This window comes from Odontesthes bonariensis, chromosome 5, assembly GCF_027942865.1.
Source record: "Odontesthes bonariensis isolate fOdoBon6 chromosome 5, fOdoBon6.hap1, whole genome shotgun sequence".
NCBI lineage: Eukaryota > Metazoa > Chordata > Actinopteri > Atheriniformes > Atherinopsidae > Odontesthes > Odontesthes bonariensis.
Window position 1 is genome coordinate 18,687,249 of NC_134510.1, and position 19,691 is coordinate 18,706,939.

Below are 19,691 nucleotides of genomic sequence, written 5' to 3' on the forward strand. Positions count from 1 at the left end.
ATTTTTATTATGTTTCGTTACTGAGACCAAGACTGCGGAAATGAAAAAAACGTATTAATTCATGAAGTTATTATTTATGCAGATCCAATAAGGAGAGTAAGGGAAGTAGAGAAACTCAGCGACAAAACTGACATGAAGCTAAATAGCCAAGGTTAGTGAGCATGAATGTTTTAATGAACATGCTTATATCGATATAATAACATAAATTATAAATAAGCAACTGATAAATGTACTTTATAGGGGGAATTATTTTCACATGTATGTACACATACAATACACTGCACATGTCACATAAATCTTTCGTATGCTCATATATTGCAGAGTAAAAACTATTTAAATAAACTGAAATATTTGAGATTATGAATGTAAATGAAAAAGTTCTATCTAATATGTCAGACTTGAGATGGTTAAAGAAGCGCAAGTCACTGCTCAATAAAAAATAAATAAATAAACCCCTACAAACACTGATAATTTGCTTTAAATGTGCCAAAAATATTCGCTGCCATCAACCCCGGGCAACAGATTTTCATTCCAAACTTGTCACATACTGAGACAAGGTCGAGAGGCCTGTACATATTGACGGTTATCCTTCTGCAGTGTTAAGTGCTCCAAAGGCTGCACTCAGAGTCAACGCCCAAGGCAAAATGTTATTCAAAAGTGCGAGTTTATCAACAGGTAACAGGCTGTGTAAGGATTTTGACTGACCTCATTCTACAGCTGTACTTGTAGTCACTTTCTTTTTAGGTGTTAAAAAATACACCAGAAAATATCAATTCTTGCTCAAAGCTTTGCCAACATCTTTCTCATTACTACTAAAATGTGACCCGACACTGTTACCTGCTCCGAAAATGCAGCACATCCAAAAGTCACACTTTGGTGATACCTATCCTAACCCATCTCACCTAACGCCATTAGGTGAGATGCATTACATCACAGGGCACAAAAAGAGACAAAAACGCGCATACTCGTACCAACAGATCATTTAGAAAAATCAATTAACCTAATATGGAAGTCTTTAAACTTTGGAAGCTAACAAGAGAACAGGGCCAGAGAGAACAGAGCTGATCACTGCACCATCATCCAGCTGTCTTTCTTACTGTCTTGAAGAGAAAAAAAAACAAACATAAAATGATCAATTAGTACGACAATAAGCCACTAGCATGATAAACATGACACACATGGCCATTGTGACAATTATGCATTCTGGTAGCATCCTATACAGTTACATCCCTGCCAAGTTTCTGATGTCATTAGAGTTTCGGTGACTTGGACTGGGGGTCAGGCGGTAAACCCTGTGGAACGTACAATTATATGCAAAACAAAAAAAAAAGCAGATCAAAAATAACTGATGCAACATATTAAATTGGACAGGAAATGCCTCTGAAGCACAAGGGATCTTCAAGTCTTTTCCCCGCCTTCTCTTCCTCACAATCCCCTCCTCCTCTCTCTGTAATTAGTGCCTTTTCAGGATTTCAAGCAATGTTTTCATCAGAGTTCAGCTCCGCTAGCCTCGGCTGAGAGAGCAAGAGTGAAACCGAGGGAGAGAAGGTCCTCTGTGGCTGTTAATAGTTCTCATCTCTCCCCTGGACTCTCCTTTAATTGCACTGCTCTGCCTGCAGGGTCATTATTACTCTGATCGAGTGCAACACTGTTTTTCACTGCTTTTCATGAATATCATTTTGCAAAAACAACTGCTTTGAGGTTTCTCAGGCAAGGGATCAGATTTGATCCCCTACCCCCATGTAAATGTGCACGCGTTCTTGGTATGAGCAGGACACAGTGTCTTTCATATGCATGACTTTCATGTCTTTAACAAATATGACATCCAAAACACTTTGAAGTATTTTTTTTCCCCTCATTTACTCCCTTTAATCAAGCAAAATGTCTTTTGAATGCTTGACAGTCTGTAATCCAGCAGCATTGGGTCCTTTTCAGCGACTTTATAAAAACTATCGTGTGTATTTCCTTGTTTGTTTGTTTTGCTTTTGGTGGTAGAATATGGCATTTTTCGTCTCTTAGGTTATTGTTACTATGCCCAATGGTTTTTTAGTGCTTTTCCATCATTAGGCAAATAATAATAGCTCTGGGGTTCTATGAAGCTTTTTTTATTATAATTATTTGGAAAAGAAACATACTGCCAGAAGAGAAAAAAAAAATCTTATTAACACAATAAGCGCGAGTAAAAGTATCGAATGTCAGGATTTGAAAGGGATACATTTAAAGGAAACATATATATCTATAGATATATATATACGCCTGAATTTATAGATATATACATATATGTTTCCTTTGATATATTGAAAAAGGAAGTTGTTAATTTTGATTAAATATGGCTAATAAATGGAAAACATTCAGCTCTATAGAAATAAGAAGATGAGAATGACTCTTGGAATAAAGTCTCTGTATAAAAGAGAGAAACTCTTCTTTATAAAATACTCATCACATCCACCGCAGTGAACAGAAACTTAAGTGCACTTACCTTTCACTTATTTGAAGTTATGCGTTTATAAAAAATAAAAAAAAACATTGCATGTTAACTGCTTTCAACGAAATGGTGTCAATTCTTTACAATTAAGATCACATCACGGTTTTATTTACCAGCTGAAAGATTGTTATTGTTGAGCTGGAGGTGCCACAACTAAAGCAATAAGCAGATGCCAATTGACCTTTTTACATATATACTGAAAGCATCGAATGCCAAAGAAAGGATAGAAGAAAGAAAGAAAGAAAGAAAGAAAGAAAGAAAGAAAGAAAGAAAGAAAGAAAGAAAGAAAGAAAGAAAGTTATTTGTTCTGTAACAATGTCACCACAGAGTAAACAAGACAAGGAAAAAAAAATCTAATTGGACAACTTTGCCTGAAACTAAAGTCACTCAAACACTTGTATAATAAAGAACAATGACTGCCAAGCTGTTTGCCAAGTGCTAGTAAATCATGCAGAGTCTGTGTTGTGTGAAATCTAGCTTGCAGGAGTTGTCAAATAAACAAGTGGATCATCAAATATGGAGAGGCTTATCTCTCACTTCCACTGGATTGATGTTTTCTAATTCAAATTGCTCATCAGTGTGGTTCTGCATGTTAATTTTATCAAGTAAATAGTATTTTAAAACTTAGCGTACATATAGGCGACTAAACCAAACATAATCTCCGGAACCAAACATCTGCCTGGCCAGCATTTGCCATTGGATTAAGATTCATCTGGTGCACATTATACAAGATAAACTCTGAAAAATCATATTGGCAGTTTCAACGACCGCACTCTTAAACTGAACCCAGAAACCAGGTGTGTTTAATGGGTTTTCTCTCCTGAATGTAAACCAAAGCAAATAAAAATTTAAAAAAAAAAGAGATTGAAAAATGCCCTCATGCCTCTACATATTTCTGTTAAATAGATAAATCAGTCCACATGGCGAGGACAAGAGCAGTCGCCGTATAAAGTACGCGTTTTGTTTTTTCTAAGAATATTCACAAATACTGTCTTATCATTGCCTTTGCAGCTTTCCTTAGTCAACAGTGTCTCTAAGTTGCATCTCCTCTGACACATAATGTAATGAGAGTATGATGGATTAAAAAGGGCGTTCGTATCGAAGGTATGACTGACTGCCAGGGGTGCAATAATGAATACTCTCCTCTGCCAAAGACCAAACGGCTTCAGTTTTCTTATGACGGTGTACCCAAATGCAGCTCTATTATTCGCCTGGCTGAATAACAAGCTCTGTAACAATATTGTCCAATATATTTGTCCGAATATCAGAGGCAGTCTCTGTGCCAGTGATTTAATGATTTAACTCTGTAATACGGTTAGAGGATCCAAAGAAAAGCACATTTTACATCCAATTTTCTTGGTCGGCGCAGTGTGGAGCCTGCAGGCAGGACACTCAAAGCAGGGGATTCTGTAATGGTTGCATAGCTGTTGAAACAATTTGTTATGCAACCTCTGATATACACAAAAGAAATGCAGGGCACAGCAGTCTCTTTATAGCCAAAATATCACAAAATAAAACAAACATCAGGGCTTGATGTTTACACAGTGTATGCAAAAATTATATATTCTGTGCAAGATTAATGATTTTATGCAAGTACATTTTTAGCTTTTCTTATATAGTTCTAACTTAGAATTTAATAAATCTTACACATAAACACACACACACAAAAAAAATGACAACTTTGAGATTTACTTTAAACACCACAACATCCCTTGAAACTAAATCGAATCTAATTGTCTTTGTAATATGACTGTGACGTGCAAAAGTTTGGGAACCCCTTATAAAAGAATTTCTCTTCCTCTAAATAGTCGAGTGATTACCATGTATGTGCAAAGTGTGTATAATTCATTTACTTCCGACGCTAAAATGTGTTGTCAGGGCTACACTTTATTTCAAATCTTTTCTTGATTCCTTTCTAACAACCCTTTGAGCAGTTCTGAGAACATTTTGTTGGTCTCCCAGACATCACCTTGACCTCCACCATTACTGCTAACTCCTATTTTGTAATTAGGAACTGAGGAGAGCTTTGTTATCTTCTTATCGGGTGCACTTTAAATGCCGTTTGGTAACATAGCTGTAAAAGCACCAACCTGCGTATTACTTTTTTAGACGGTACACAAACAAACACAAAATATCACCCTGCAACCCTCAACGGATGGTGGGGTGGTCTCAATTTGCAAAATATAAAGCATACGTGTAGAATATGCTGTATAAATATTCATTTTCTCTTTAGGTAAACAAACTCAATAAAACAGTTAATGTTGTGCAAGCAAACATCATCGTACCAAGAGGTTTAGAGAAAATTCAAATAAAACTTTTATCATCTTTGACAGCCATGACCATTCAAAGAAATGTTAAATCTGGCAGGAACATAGTTCAATAATTGATCCCACATATACATTCACATCCATAAACTTGATATAGATAGAGCCCACTTTGATAATATCATAACCACAGACATATCCCAGAGTCAGATAGTCAATAAATCAAAATCCAAACTGATTCTCCCCGTCACATCTGTTCCCTTCAGGTCAGTCTGCCATATTGGTTTTCAGGAGGTCAGGCTTCCTTCAGCAGAATCCTACCTTGTCAATATTAACGTGTGCAACCCGTATGTGTGTGTGTGTGTGTGTGTGTGTGTGTGTGTGTGTGTGTGTGTGTGTGCGTGCGTGTGTGTGTGTGTGTGCATATTTGTCCCAGCAGACCCGCTACTGGCTCTGTTTCGACAGCAGATGTGTGCACAATCCTGCAGGGAAGAAAACTGGTCGATTGATCCAGCGCACAGGAGACATCAAAAGATCCATAGGAGAAAGAGCAGAGAGCAGCACAGAGGATGAGGAGTGTGTGCATCACAGTGTGTGTTTGAGAAAGATCACAGCTTTCATAAAATCTTTATCAACTAAAGTCGTATTTTTGAGGGAATTGGTCTGCTTTACTTTGGAGCCCAGCTGTAGATGCAAAAATAACTATTCTGAAATCTACAAGAATGGAGAAGAATCTTTCCGGCTTTAGGGATTCAAGGAATGATTTCACATTTTGCACTTCCAGACGCACACAAATAACTTTGTCCATGGTTAACACTTCATTTTCAGTATAAAGTAAAAACTGTTGAAGAAAAAAAAAGAAAAACTGGAGCTGAAATCATTACTGCAATTTGGTTGGCTGATGGAATTGGTTGGAGATGTTGTAATACCCCGCAACTCACTTTACACAAAGATCCTTAATTGAGTGACTTGCCAAATCTCTGGGTAGCAACACGGGCCCTGTGCCTAAAATACTGTGTATGTGTGACAGACTGAGGGAGACCGGAGACATAATACAACACATTTGTAGAAGGACTTCATGAACCAAAACAACATTTCAGTTCTGTTCTCTCCCTCCATCAATTCTCACAAATGTGTGTGCTCACACACACACACACACACACACACACACACACATTTCTAAAACTACTGCCATTAATGCCAGTTCTCCTTTGTGAAAAAACACAAATTAAAAATGTTCCCCATTATGTTCACAAAGGACACACTGAAGGATGGGATGAATAGAAACAGGCAAGTAGCAGCTACCTCGACTTAGTGTGTTGGTTTTTGAGGCTGCTGCATTTTTCACTTTTATAATACAGGGATTTTGTTTTGCTTTACATGTCCTGTAAGAACATTTGTACAACATTGTGTTGCAATTTTCATTCAGATCTAAATTTTCCGGAACAGGAACAATAAAAGTGCAGAAGGGTGTTGCTTTCACAAGTCAAATATATAAATATATATATATATATATATATATATTAAATATCTACAGAAGCCTTTAGCTGTACAAGCTTTATTGTATAAACATGATAAACAAAAGCTTAAATTGATAAAAAGCAACCTGGTACTTAAACTGGCCTGTGCCGAACCTACAGGTGACCTTCCCCTTACGCCTAAACTACGATCCTTTTTGGCTTTTCTTCAGTGGTCTGTAGCCTTTTGCCCAAATAATTATTTTCCCTGTCTGCAAATCCTTGTTTAAAATCGAGATTGATAAACAGCACCAGACGTGAACAGACCATGGTATTATTGGCTAGCATCAGCTAACATGCTAACGGCTAAGATGGAATGTAAAGCGCTCACCACCTTTCTTAGTGATTGAAGATGTAGCTTGAAACATTTAGTTTGAATTTTTTCTTCTTTTCCATCTCCCATTTATATCATGGTTCTTGAACCACGCCGCTAACAAAATTGACAGTGAGTTTGGGAGATATACTGAGTGATCGAGTCCATGAGCATCTCTATAAAGATGGCTAGCACCAAGTGATTCAGCTACCTGGCCTGAGATGTGGGAGACCATATACATGCTTTTAAAAAGTGAGTCTTGAACTTTGCTATCTTTCATTGAGGTAAATGATGTGAGTTGCAAAAGTTGCAAACCTCAAGTTGGAAGTTAATCAAGTTAAATTAGAGACAGGTGTTTTCAATCAACGGGGTGACAATCAGGTGCGAGCAGGCTCCTTGCTTTATTGAACAAACATGAACAAAATATTTGTTAGCACCAGTATACATAGTGGGTAAACATTAGTCTGGACCCCACTGTCGGAGGCAATCAGCCCAATTAGGCATGTAGAGTTAGTCTGTCTTTCATCACTCAGCATTGGGCTAATCTAATGTTCTAGAAATAAACACAGAATTTGTCATTGCCTTTATCTCACCAACAAAACCAATGGTGAAGAAGAATAGATTTAAAATATAATGGATGTCATCAATTCTGGATTGATGGACGTACATTTCCGTTACACTTTTCTTTCTGTTTTTTGGGCTCCCAGGAAACATCTGTTATTTGAGTTTGTGTTCATGACATTTTTTTAAGCAAAGAATTCATAGGTATTTATCAGATTCCATCTGTTGACTGTCAACTGATGCAATAGGAGGCAACTGCTGAGAATAAGCTCTACTGCTGTTTACACAGCTCAGTCCCTTTGCATTTCTCGAGCACTGCACCCAAACACAAAAAAGCACGTTTAGGATAGCTTTAGCCTAAAGGAACTAATTTAGTTCTCTAATATGCAGATCTCCTGTAAGAACCTACTACTATGACCCTAAACAACTTCATCTTTATTCTAGGTCAGCATCGTGTCGACATTTCCAAATCTATGTCCTGATACATACCGTTCTTGTGCTTGTTAATGTGAGCATGTGTTTGTTTCTCTTTGTTTTCCAGTGTAGTTGGGAGATGATTTAAACTGTGATTAGTACTTTCCAACCTGTAAGAATACGTATTTGTGTTGAAATCATCCCTCCTGCATACACATCCTGTCTGTCTATTTTATCTGCCATATGGATGGCACTAACTGGCCTGGGTACAATATGGTTTAAAACTGGCACATGGTGAGGGCAAGCTGGGTTGAAAGAAAACAAACGCACGTACGGATACACACAAACACACACACATATAAGAGAATGGCAGAAGGGACAAGGGTAGTGCATCTGCTATTTAATTAAAATAGGAGGGGGGTCCACAGACAAAACCTTAATCAGTATACACAAACACACACACGCGGTCCATGAGACATAAAACCGTCTCTTGCTGCAAACTTGAGAGTCAGATTGGTGGGAAGGAAGGAAAAGACAGGGAAAAGAAGCTTTTTAAAAGGTTAAACTAAAGAGAAGTAAACCAAAAGCTAAAATACATTTAACACAATAGAACATTTCTTTCCTCAACCTTTCCAGTAATGTTACATCCAATCTGGTCTGCTTCAAAATGGAGCTTTTAGGATGATTATAGACATGTCCAGAGGTGATATCTAGCCAAATCACAAGCACACAGCATCTGGGAGGAAAAAGTCAATGGAAAAAGTCAAAATCATTTGGATTGTATACAGTCTTTTAATGGGATGATCTAATGCTTTGTGGCACTGTCACACATAAATAGGTTCTCGCTAGTGCTTAAAACAAGCTAGTACAGTATTTTCTTCATGGCTGAAAGAACAAACACTTCAACTACGATAAAATCTTGGAGTAGCTTTTAGTCGTTGCTGAAATAAATTAGCTAGCTTGCTACGCCTTGTGTTGTTGCTCTTTAGTGACGCTTGGCTGAATTATTGAAGTTTATGTTGCAGAAGCTTTTAATCGGAGACTCAGCACAATTTGCTTTTATATAAGCTCATCTTGAATTTGATGGCAGAAACAAGTCTCCAAAGATTTTTGAAGGCTGACGGCAACTTGAGGAGGATGATGAAACTAACTAGTTTAATCAGCCACAGGTGAGAAACTTGATTGGGTTAGGATGGTTTCTGAGAAAAAAAATGATATCATATATATCAGTGATAACTTTCTGCAAAGAGATGATTTTTATGCCATTTTTATGCTTACTAAGGGCTTCATTTCATGCATTGAAAACCTAGTTAACAGCCAAAAGATATGGCTGTTTAAAGACAACAACTTCATAATGGAATCGGCCGTTGCATATTTTGAATGAAGCTACCAGATTCTTCAGTGGTTTGCAAAAATCCTCATCTTAAACACATTTTGATCTCGTCATTCACAAAGAGAAAAAGGAGGTTTATCCATCTGAGCATAAATGTATTCAGCCTGTTTCACCGAGGAAATAAGTACGCAATCTGTGCGTGCAGCTGAAACCATAGGGTCGCTCTGGGAAATGTCTCACTGGAACAGAGAGAGAAGACGCCCATATATCTACCATGACTAACAGGATTAAAGCTGACTGGGTAAGGATATAGATAAAAAAAAAGCAGTGGGGGTAAAGTAGGAATGACTTGAAAAAAAAAAATCAAGTTCTCCTCTTTCATTGCAATGAAATAAAAGAGTGAAAAAGAAGAAGAATGATGTGAATGAAGATATGGGTTTCAAGGAGTGGGCAAGAGAAGAAGAGGGGGATCAGTGGAGACTGATTAGTTTGGTTTAGAGGATAGTGAGAGCAGAGCACATGTGTTTACCTTTGCATTTGTGCATATTATATGTATCTTGTGTGTACTTATGTCTGCAGTTTAGTCTGTGGATAAGCAATGCTCTTTCCATCAGCTATACGGGGGATATATTCACCTAACCTGTCCCCAGAGCAATTTAGGAGCAATTTAGAAAAGCTTTCACACTTTAATACCCTTAACATGGTTGAGCGTACACACATGCAGACACACTCGCATGCGCACACACAAAGCAATAGGGTGCAGGAGATGAGCACGTAGAAAGCACAGGTCAGCAAAATGTGTCGTTAATAATCAAGCTGCATCTAATTGATTATTTTTAACAGTATCCCCTAACTATGAGGAGACGGAAACACACAGAGAAAACTGTTTTACACCATCCTACGCTGAGTTACATATGTTTTCCGTAAGCGCATACAAAGTGTGAGGTTCAGCTGAACTACAAATACTTACTACAATCTCCTACCTGCAAACACTAGTCAACATGTAACACTGCTTTATATGGATCTGATTTGCTCAGGAAGCTATCAAATATCCCGGAGAGGTTTGATTTGCTTTTCTACAGGGATTCTGACAGGAAGAAAAAAAGAAATAACGATCAGATATCATGTTTTGCTAAATTGCTGCGCGTACAATGCCACAAAACCACTCTCAGTCACTCAAGAGGAAGTGTGAGCTTATCTGGATGACAACGCTTAGAAGATTGATATAAGTGAACATTACCGAATTTTACAAAATGTAAACCTTTTCCTTCCTCTTGATTTTATGGAAATGTGGCTTTTAAAAATATAATCTGTATTCTGACTGCAGCACTGAGTCAAAACGACAATCTCTCCCAGGGGAGACTTTCTTGACTCCACCTGTGTGATAACTACGACGCTAAAGAGCCCTACAGCTTACAGGAGAGGGCTTAAACTGGCTCACTTTGTGGGGGCCGATGAAAAAAACTGGGGGTCTGCCGTAGGTGTGACCTAGTTAACCTTGCTTGAGTCCCAAGCCTACGTAAAGAGGACAGAGTATGACGAGAGGAGCAGCAGTAATTTCCACTTGCGCTCCCGGCTGCTCTGGGATTTCTATCTGCCCAGGCAGAGAGAGGAAACCTGTTTGCTCTGTAACCGGGCTCTGAACAGGTTCAGCTTGTCTTATCAGCATAGCTTTAGCAAAGTACGAATGCTGCTGTGGGTTGCTAGAGAGGCATTTGTTGCATTTAGATGCAGTGTGAGAATGCATACAAAGTCAAGTGAAAATGCAGATTTGCTTTAGAGTGCAGAGAAAAAAGCAAAGGGGAAACAGTAGCGAACTGGTTTTTAGCTTGTGGTCCATCCAAGCTTTGGATGGTAAACAATGTACTAATGACAAGGATTACAAAAAGTCCAAACCACACAAATGTGGCAAGATTTGAAAAAGTAATTTTGGTGGTTATTTACGATCCAGCCTCTGTGCAGCTTCTGTTGCTCTGCAGTACACATACACTTTGGTCTTGATGAGATGAGATGAGATGAGGTGAGATTCAACTTTATTGTCATTACACATATACAAGTATAGCATAACGAAAAGTAGTTTTTGGCATCTCACCAGAAGTGCAAATAGCAGCAATAAATAAATTAAGTAATGTGCAAGTGAAAGCAATAATATAGTGCATTTTTACAGATTAGTAATTGCAATGAAATACAAATAAATATACGAATTAAAGTGCAGTGGTAATATATACATCTATATTGAGAGATTTGGGAGCGGACTTCAAAAGGCAGACAGCTCTGGGGAAGAAGCTGTTGAGCTAAATGTCATTATTTTGAGGTTTCGGTTCAAACAGAGACTATATGGACAGTTCAGCTTGAATCAAGTCTGAACTAAAGTGACAAACTCAAATGATAAAAATGTACAGTGAATGAAATTATCTTTGATGTGAGGGCGTGACCAACACCGGAGAGTTGCATACATAGGTGAATTTTGACCTCAATGCGTGTTTTTGACACATTCATAGCAGTGTGCTCTGTCTCTTTCAGGTCATCTAAACCGCAGTCACCTCTCACTTAACCAGTGACATCTCACATACATCAAACTGTCAGGTCAAATACAAGCTCGGGTTTTGTTCACATCTTCGTGCTCTTTCCCTCTTCCACCGAGCACAGCTGAAATCCCTGTGAGCGCAGAGTTCATCCTTCAGGTGCAGCGGAGCAGCTGAGTGGACACCTGGACTCTGCAGCTGCATTTTGTGGTTCCCAGTTGTGAATGCGCGCCAGAGTGTCGCTGTAATAAAAGTAAGTGCGCTCAGTTGACTTTCTCTGCATGGAAAAAAAAGAGGTTGATACCCTATAAACGCTGATGACTGATACGAACACTCAGAGAGATTATGTAGCGCTCGTAGCCTACAAAGTATGCCGAGAGGAATCGGATAGAAGGACTGGAAAGTGGAGATACTGTTATAATGAGAATAAATCAAACTACACTCTGGGGCTTGAAAATGGAACCCGACATGGGCCATAAATCTTCAGGGATGTAAATAAAGCAGAAACAGAAATTAGATATTAGATATTAGAACTTCAATATCAGATGACACTGCGACACCAACTTAAAATGCTCCTCTTATTGCCTTGGAAATAATTATATAAATAAACTGAAGGGTTCCCAGAAAGAGAAACATAGATGGAGAGGAAAAGATTTAGAGAAAAAAGGGGAGAAAGAGAGATTATTACAGGCAGTAGACGGCATGGGAAAGAAAAAGAGACAGGGATTATGGATACTTTTCTTTTGCAGCCTCATCACAAACAAATAAGCTGATCGTTAAGACCCAGCCAGGCAATTAATATTCAAGGAATTAGTTTTTCTTTTTTTAAAGAAATGAGAAGGAGGTGGGGGCAGATTTAGATTCTTTCCCTCCCTTTGCTTCACAAGGATCCATTTTGTGAGCTTAGGCTATAAACAGCTTGAAATCACTTTGACAGCCCGCTCTATCTCATGGAATACACACACTGGCACACACATACACACACACAGACACACACACACACACCACAGGGAATTTTAATTTCAACCTGTGAAACTGTAATTGCCTCTCCTGTAAGAGGCAAAGGATTGTGGAAAAGCAGAGTGAGACAGCCACTGTTCTTATTTTGCCATTCATTGATTGTTTTATTTGGTTTGCCATTTCTATCTCTCCCTTTCTTCTGTGGGCTGCCCGCGCCTGTCTTGTCCTTCACTCTGACACTCTCCTGCGCTCAGATCTGTTTGTCTCGTGGTGATGAGGTGAGCCGGCAGAGCTGACATTAAATAAACTGGAGCTGTCAACGACAGGAGAAGGGAGAAGAAGAGAAAAGGGAAGAGCGGGGAAAAGAGGATGAAAGTAAAGAATAGATGGACGAGGAGAAGAGAGCAATAGAGAGATAAAAGGGGATAACAAAGCATCGGGTGAAAAACCCCATGACATAAAGAAAAGAAGGAAAAAAAATGTGATGAAAATGACTTCAGGGCATTTAGATGCCTGTGTTATTTTCTATTTTGTTCATTTTTAGATTTCTGACTCCTCTTGCGGCGAGGCCGCCCTGCAAATGACTTCTCAACTCTGTACGCGGGATTGTTGTGTTGTAGCATGTTAGAGAGACCACCTGCCAAGCAAACTGCCATCAAAAGCTCTGTTTGAAGCGGAGAAAAGTAAAATTCTCCAAAGCACAACACAAAACAGGCGTGAAAGGCTTGGATGTGAATTTAATTAGTTCTGATATTACTGTAAGTCATTTCTAACCTGTCACCGCTCCCCTCTCTGGCGCACACACAATCTGAGGCACCTATTAAATAACAGCTTCCTCTTATCAGGGCTTAAAAGTACATTAGGTTTATCATTACACGTGCATGTGTGAGCTCTTGCGCTGTGAGAGTGCTGCTTGGATCTCCACAGGGGAAACGTGGGGAAGGTAAGCTGCCCCACCGAGCACATCTCACATGGGCTGACATTACATGAAGAACGAAGAGATGAGTGTGATATCGTGGCACACAGTTCCAGACAAAAGTTTTCCCTCAGCATGGACATAAATATCATGGTAATATTTCTATAATAATAGTAATAATAATTATTACCATATAAAGGTTTCCTTTATTGTTAGCTTTTCTACATAACAGCAGGTCAGCATTAGGCAACAAAAAGGTAAGTTAGTAGTTCACTTAGTAAGCTCAGTGCAGATCTGAGAAAAATAACTTTTTCAGTTTATACATTTACATACATCAGAAGCCACTTTACCAAGGTCTAGGACAGGATCGCAGCTCCGGAGGCCACATGTGGCTCTGTTATCCCTCTGCTGTGGCTTTGGAAGATAAATAATGAGCAAATAAATTATTTTAGTTTGTTATTTTTTAACTTTTTTTAAATGTAATTCTAAATTTGAAGATTGTAGTGATCCTGTAATATTAACACAATTCGCGTTTTAATGTTTTTGTCGCTCAAAATATACGTCACAACCGGCGACGTGCGCCGATTTATTGAGCTTTTCGGTCCCCCGGTAGGCCAACGTTGGATAAATCCAAGAAAAGAAAAGTTTCTGAAGAAAACCGAACATTTAACGCTACATGGGCGGATTCATTTCCTTTCAGTGCTAAAGAATGGTTTGCCAGTCTGCTCAACATGTGGTGAGAAATGGGCAAATAACAAAAGATATCAAGACATTTCCAGAATAAACACACAGCCTTTGCTGAAAAATATCCGGGAGGATTTGCTTGACGGGGATTTCGTAAATACGAGGAGGACTCAAATAGACATTGAGCATTTTATTTGAAAGTGACCTTCAACCCAGCGTCTTTTGTTTAAAAAGTTTTTGTTGCATGCAGAAAAAAAAGTTCATTGATTTCATAAATGAAACACACAATAGTTTTTTTTATACATATCATAAAGGTAAAAAAAAAACAACATACAGTATATGCAGTGCTATCTTCATTTTAGGGGTTAAAAGGGTTTTGTGGCTCTGGGTGTTTTCTTTTCTGTGGGAAATGGGTCCAAATGGGTGTTTGAGTGTTTAAGGTCACCAACTCCTGGTCTAGAAGAAGGCTGAAAGCAAATTTCTTTACCATTTAGCGCTTGCTGGAAATTAATCTTTAGGGTTCTCTCCATGTAAAGTGCCTCGAAATGACCTTTTGCTGTGAATTGGTGCTTCATGAATGAAACTCAACTGGTTTTGGATGGTCAAGAACAACTGACGTGCAGCTGTGGCGTGAACTGGACGCTGCCGGAACACTCGTGTTGTCAGACTTGTCTTTATCTTGGACTGAGAGGCTGTCATCCAAGATATAATTCCTCCTTAAATATCAACCCATTGAAACTTGAAAATGATGTATGCAACTGACCACATGGCAAATAAAAAAAAAAAAAAGCCTTTCAGAGAAGTTTTGGCAACAAATGTTTGGAGAGGGGAAGCCGAGGCATTCGAATCCAGCAGCACCGCGTCAGCCATCGAGCGTAGTGGCGGCAGCATCGCGTTCTGACCGTTTTGCCGCAGGTGGAAGTGGTGGATTGTGTGCAGAACTTTCTCATTGTTTTTCAGCATACTTGGATACACCAATTTTTCCAAGGAGAGTGGTCAAAAATGCAACCAGAATTCTGCCAGAAGTTTCTGATGGCTTACCTAAAGCATTTGGTCTAGGTCCAACTTATCAATGGACAATTAACCGAACATTAGGCGGGGTGTATTTACTATCCCAAGACTTCCCATGTGAAATTTTATAGTGTTGATTTTGGTGGAAAAAAAAAAAAAAAAAAAAATTGTATTTTCTCTTTTTCCAATTACAGACACATGTTGAATAGCCAAACAGCATGGGATACTGCGGAGCCAAGAGATTTTCACTTTGACCATTAATGGCAGCATTTTATAGCCATTGTTGTACCTTCATACCTTCACACTGACCAATTCTACATAGTTTATTTACCAATGCTGATTTATCTCAGCAGTTTGCTTTCACTTATTAAATCTGGGAGAGACACTGGGACATTCATTTGAATAAGAGCCCAAAGTGAGTTGCCCTACAGGTGATTGACAGTTTTGTCACTCAAACATCAACGTGCACTTCTCCCCAACTGTGACAGGACAGATGAACATCTCACTCAGCTGACAAAATCCGGTTTATGCTCTAGAAATGTGTGGCTGACGTTGCCATTTTTCCCAATGACTAAAAGGGGATCTCTGAACACTTTTGAATCAGTCAGCTGTGTATTTACACAAAGCTAAAAGCCTTTGTTTATCTTGTTCAATAGTGGCTACACGTACATGTACAGCAATATTCCAGCTACTGACCTTATTCTAAATAAGAAAATATTCAGATTACATAAGTTGCATATTGAATATTCTATGTGTAGCTACTGCTGGTCTCAATAAACCTGGTCCACACTTCAAACTGATGTCACGACTGGTTTTCTTTATTTCCCTTTGTTCGTCATGAACACCGTGAAAACTGGCAAGCAATAAACAAACACATACCACGCATTAACGTTAAGCAAAAGACATACAAAAAAATCTGTAAAGAAAATACAATATAATATAAATTCAAAGCCATTACCGTGTACGCCTTGTACCAGCGGTAGATTTCTCTGGAGCGTTGCAACACAGTGCACCTCAAACATTTCTGAAAATCTCTACCTGACCACAATGCTTCCGGGTCATAGAAGGTCATTAAGGTCACATGACACACACGGCCCAAGAATACAACAGAAGAATAAAATGAACGAAAACAACCCAAGAACAAAATATAATCACATCCATTCACACAGCAAAAGAAACATACACAAAAGAAAACAAAAAACCAAGCAAAACTTTTGACTTTATAATTGTTATTAAAATACCATAGATCACATGCTCCCACACAGGCCTATGTGGCAGCTACAGCTACACTATGTTTATGTTTATGCATTCAACAGACGCTTTTATCCAAAGCGACTTACAAATGAGGATATAACATAACAGCTAACATCAAAGCTAACAATAAGCTACTACTCTATTCATATTCAGATTTTGATTAATTGGTCGCCCATATTACGTCCCACTTTGGTATCATGATATTTACACACATCCAAAGGCTTTATTATGACAATAACTTTCAAAATGCTTGAGCATTGCTCGGGTTTCTCGCTCGCCGTATAAGTGTGTGCTGTTTTTCCCCACAGCCATCCTGTTCTGTATAGACTCTATTGGTCTGCGGGCATTTCTACATCTTCTGACAGAAACAAGATTACCATGAATAGAACCTTAAGGTGTTCAGAAAATGCTGCTGACCTGGCAGTCTTATTCAACACTTGTGAAAATCTAATCAAGCTAAAATGGGAATATACTCAATATATTGTTGTGCATGTAAAGAGATACGATATCCTCAGCACCGATTAGTCAAGTAAATACTAAGCTTGTGAGATCTAATTAGACTCCTTAGAAGTGATGCATATTATCCCCCTCTGAGAAACAATCTAATGAAAAAAGGCTGACCTTTCATACAGGACAGTTCATGGCATGACATGGAAATAATGCATCCACTTTATGTTGTATGGAGCTTCACAAAGTGAAGTGAAATCTGGGACACAAACATAGTTTTTCGCGACTCGACTCATTCTGTCCTAAATGGCTGACTGTGATGTTGACCGTGACCTGTTTTTAGTTCGTGCTGTTGACAAGTCTCAGATGGAAACAAGTTTTAATCGTAGAGATTGTTCACGTTGTTGTGTCATTAATGGTTCTTTCTTAAATAATAACTCCCCCTTTCCTTGCATACACACCTAGTTCGTCCTTTACCAGAAAAAAAACACCTTTCCTTATATTAAGGGTGAGTCACAACATAGCAGGTCAGGTTCAGAGTATTCCATCTTTATACTGACTTTTTGGACTGTTAGTTGGCCCGAGTACTAAAAACTTGTTCTTTGCTTCATGAGGGGGAAGGGGACACTGATGATTTCCTTCTACACATGTGCAAGATTTTTAAAATAATAAAAAAATAATAATCTGAGCAGTTGTTCACCATTTCAGCAAAAAAAAAAAAACAGTCATTAACTACTAGAACCACTCTTAAAACACACAAAAAACCCCAGAAAGAGCACTCCTTTCATACATCTTAGAAGACTGCTGTTAAATGTTAGGAATGTTGTGTACAGAAAAAATGTGTACCGTTTCATTGTGGACAGCCCCACAGGAACAATTCACCATGGCAACAAACCAGCACTCAGAAGTCGCAGGAAATGTACAGTTATCTCCATGACAACATCATTAAAAGTTTTTGAATGCTAATGAAACATTAGCAAGAGGAAAACAGCGGTGTGACCTCAAGGTGATATCTCTCTCTCTGTCTTGTAATTGTAATTTAAAGAGATGGAACACACGTCTGTGCCGTTCAGTGAAAAATATTCAACTCAGATGGTTAATTAGGATTAAAACCGATAAATGTGGCTAATACAACAGTTTCTCCTCACTGCTACTTTTCTCACCCTTCATAACAGTGAATGTGAGTTGTCTGCCTGGGAAATGCATGCACATTTGTTATCTGGGTGAACTGCTCTGTGAAGAGGGCAACTTTCAGCAGTTCAAGAACTTAATGAAAAACTTTAGGTGTCCACAGGCTGGAAGACGCAGTGGCAAAAGTTACACAGAGCCTTCACTACTGATAGTGATACTGAAGAAAAGTAACAGAAAAGGTTATGGTGAAATATTCTTGTCAACATTAGTTAAATATTTAAGTTGGTACTGAAGTTTGAAGGTTTTTTTTCTCTTTTTTGAGCGAAGAAAAAAAAAAGAGAGCGCAGTGGTGTGGTGTTTGGGAGTGTTGCCACATATTCCGAATCGGTGTGGAGTTGGGATGCTCTCCTTGTGCCTGTGTGGGATTTTCTCTGGGTACTTTGGCTTCCTCCCACAGTCCAAAACCACAAACGTGTGAAGTTAATTGTCGATTCTAAATTTACGGTAGCTGTAAGCATGCATGCTCAGGGTGAACCCCGCGCCTCTGGCTCTGAGATAGCTATGGGAAGCTCCCAGTCCTCTCGTGACCCTGAACATCATTAAGAAAGGACATGGTATGTAAATTCGAAAACCTTTTTAATGCTGACAAAAAAATACAGAGGGAAAAGCCATTATTTGACAGATCATTTTGAAAAGTTTAAAAGTGAAAACAAATCTGATGCATTTTGGAAAAAGTCCTGGGGGCTTGATTAAGTAAAGAGAAATGTGTGTTCATATGGGGGAAAGGTGTGCTTGGAGAAACAAGGGTGCAACTGTAAAGCATAGAGTTGGAATAATCATGCTTTGGCCATGTGAATATTTCACTGGTGCAGGAAAAAATGAATTCATACACACTGTTTTAACAGCTCAATCAAAAAGAATCTGTGGGCGGACCTTAAAAAAGCAGAACATGCGACACAGCTTCAAATCTAACAGAGCTAGACACATTTTGCAGAAATAGTGGTGAAAAAGAGGCATTCCATGACTGTGATACTTTTTGAACGGACCATCTTCTGCACACTGACCACGCAGGGTGAAACCGTAAATAATTGCTTTAAAAGCACAATCTTTCTTAGAATATCAAAATGCGCGATCTTTACGGACTTTGACCAAACGTTTTCATTTCAGGGTCAAGTTGAAGAACCCTTAGAACGCTTGTTTTAAAAAAAAGTTGACGATAACCAAAAATTCCCCCTACAAAAACAATTCAGGCTCAGTTAAAAGATCTTTTTTTTTTTTTTAACACGCAAAAATAGAAACTTTTCTCTGTGATTCAAACACTGCACAGATGGCGCGGCAAGAGACATTAAGAGTGTCCTCAAGCTAATAACGGCTTTTAAAACCAAGCATTACTGCAGTGCTACCACGTCTCCATGTGCTTATTAAAGTGCTTTCAAGAACAATGCTGCTCTGAAGCTAAAATATTGACTTTGGTCTCCTCTCCTACTGGTGATTACAAACACCCTTAACCGTTCAAAGTCAAAGATGTATGTAAGTCCATCAAACACAAAACCACAGGCGCACACACACAGATGCGCAAAAAAACACACGAAAACAGTACTGGCAAGCCACCAAGACACTATGTGGAGCCAATCTCTCCCTCACATGGCAGATTGAGAATTCCCAGTTTGCTTTCCAGCGACAATAGGGTCTGTGCGCGTTTGTGTGTGTGTGTTCAGATAAAAAAAAAAAAAAAAAACACACACAGCAATCACTGAATGCAGGCTCAAGGGCCACAAAACTAAATGCCTGGACAAGCTGGCATGAAGATTCATGTACACACACATTCACACAAACACACTCATATATGATTAGGAATGGATATGCTTGCCAAGAC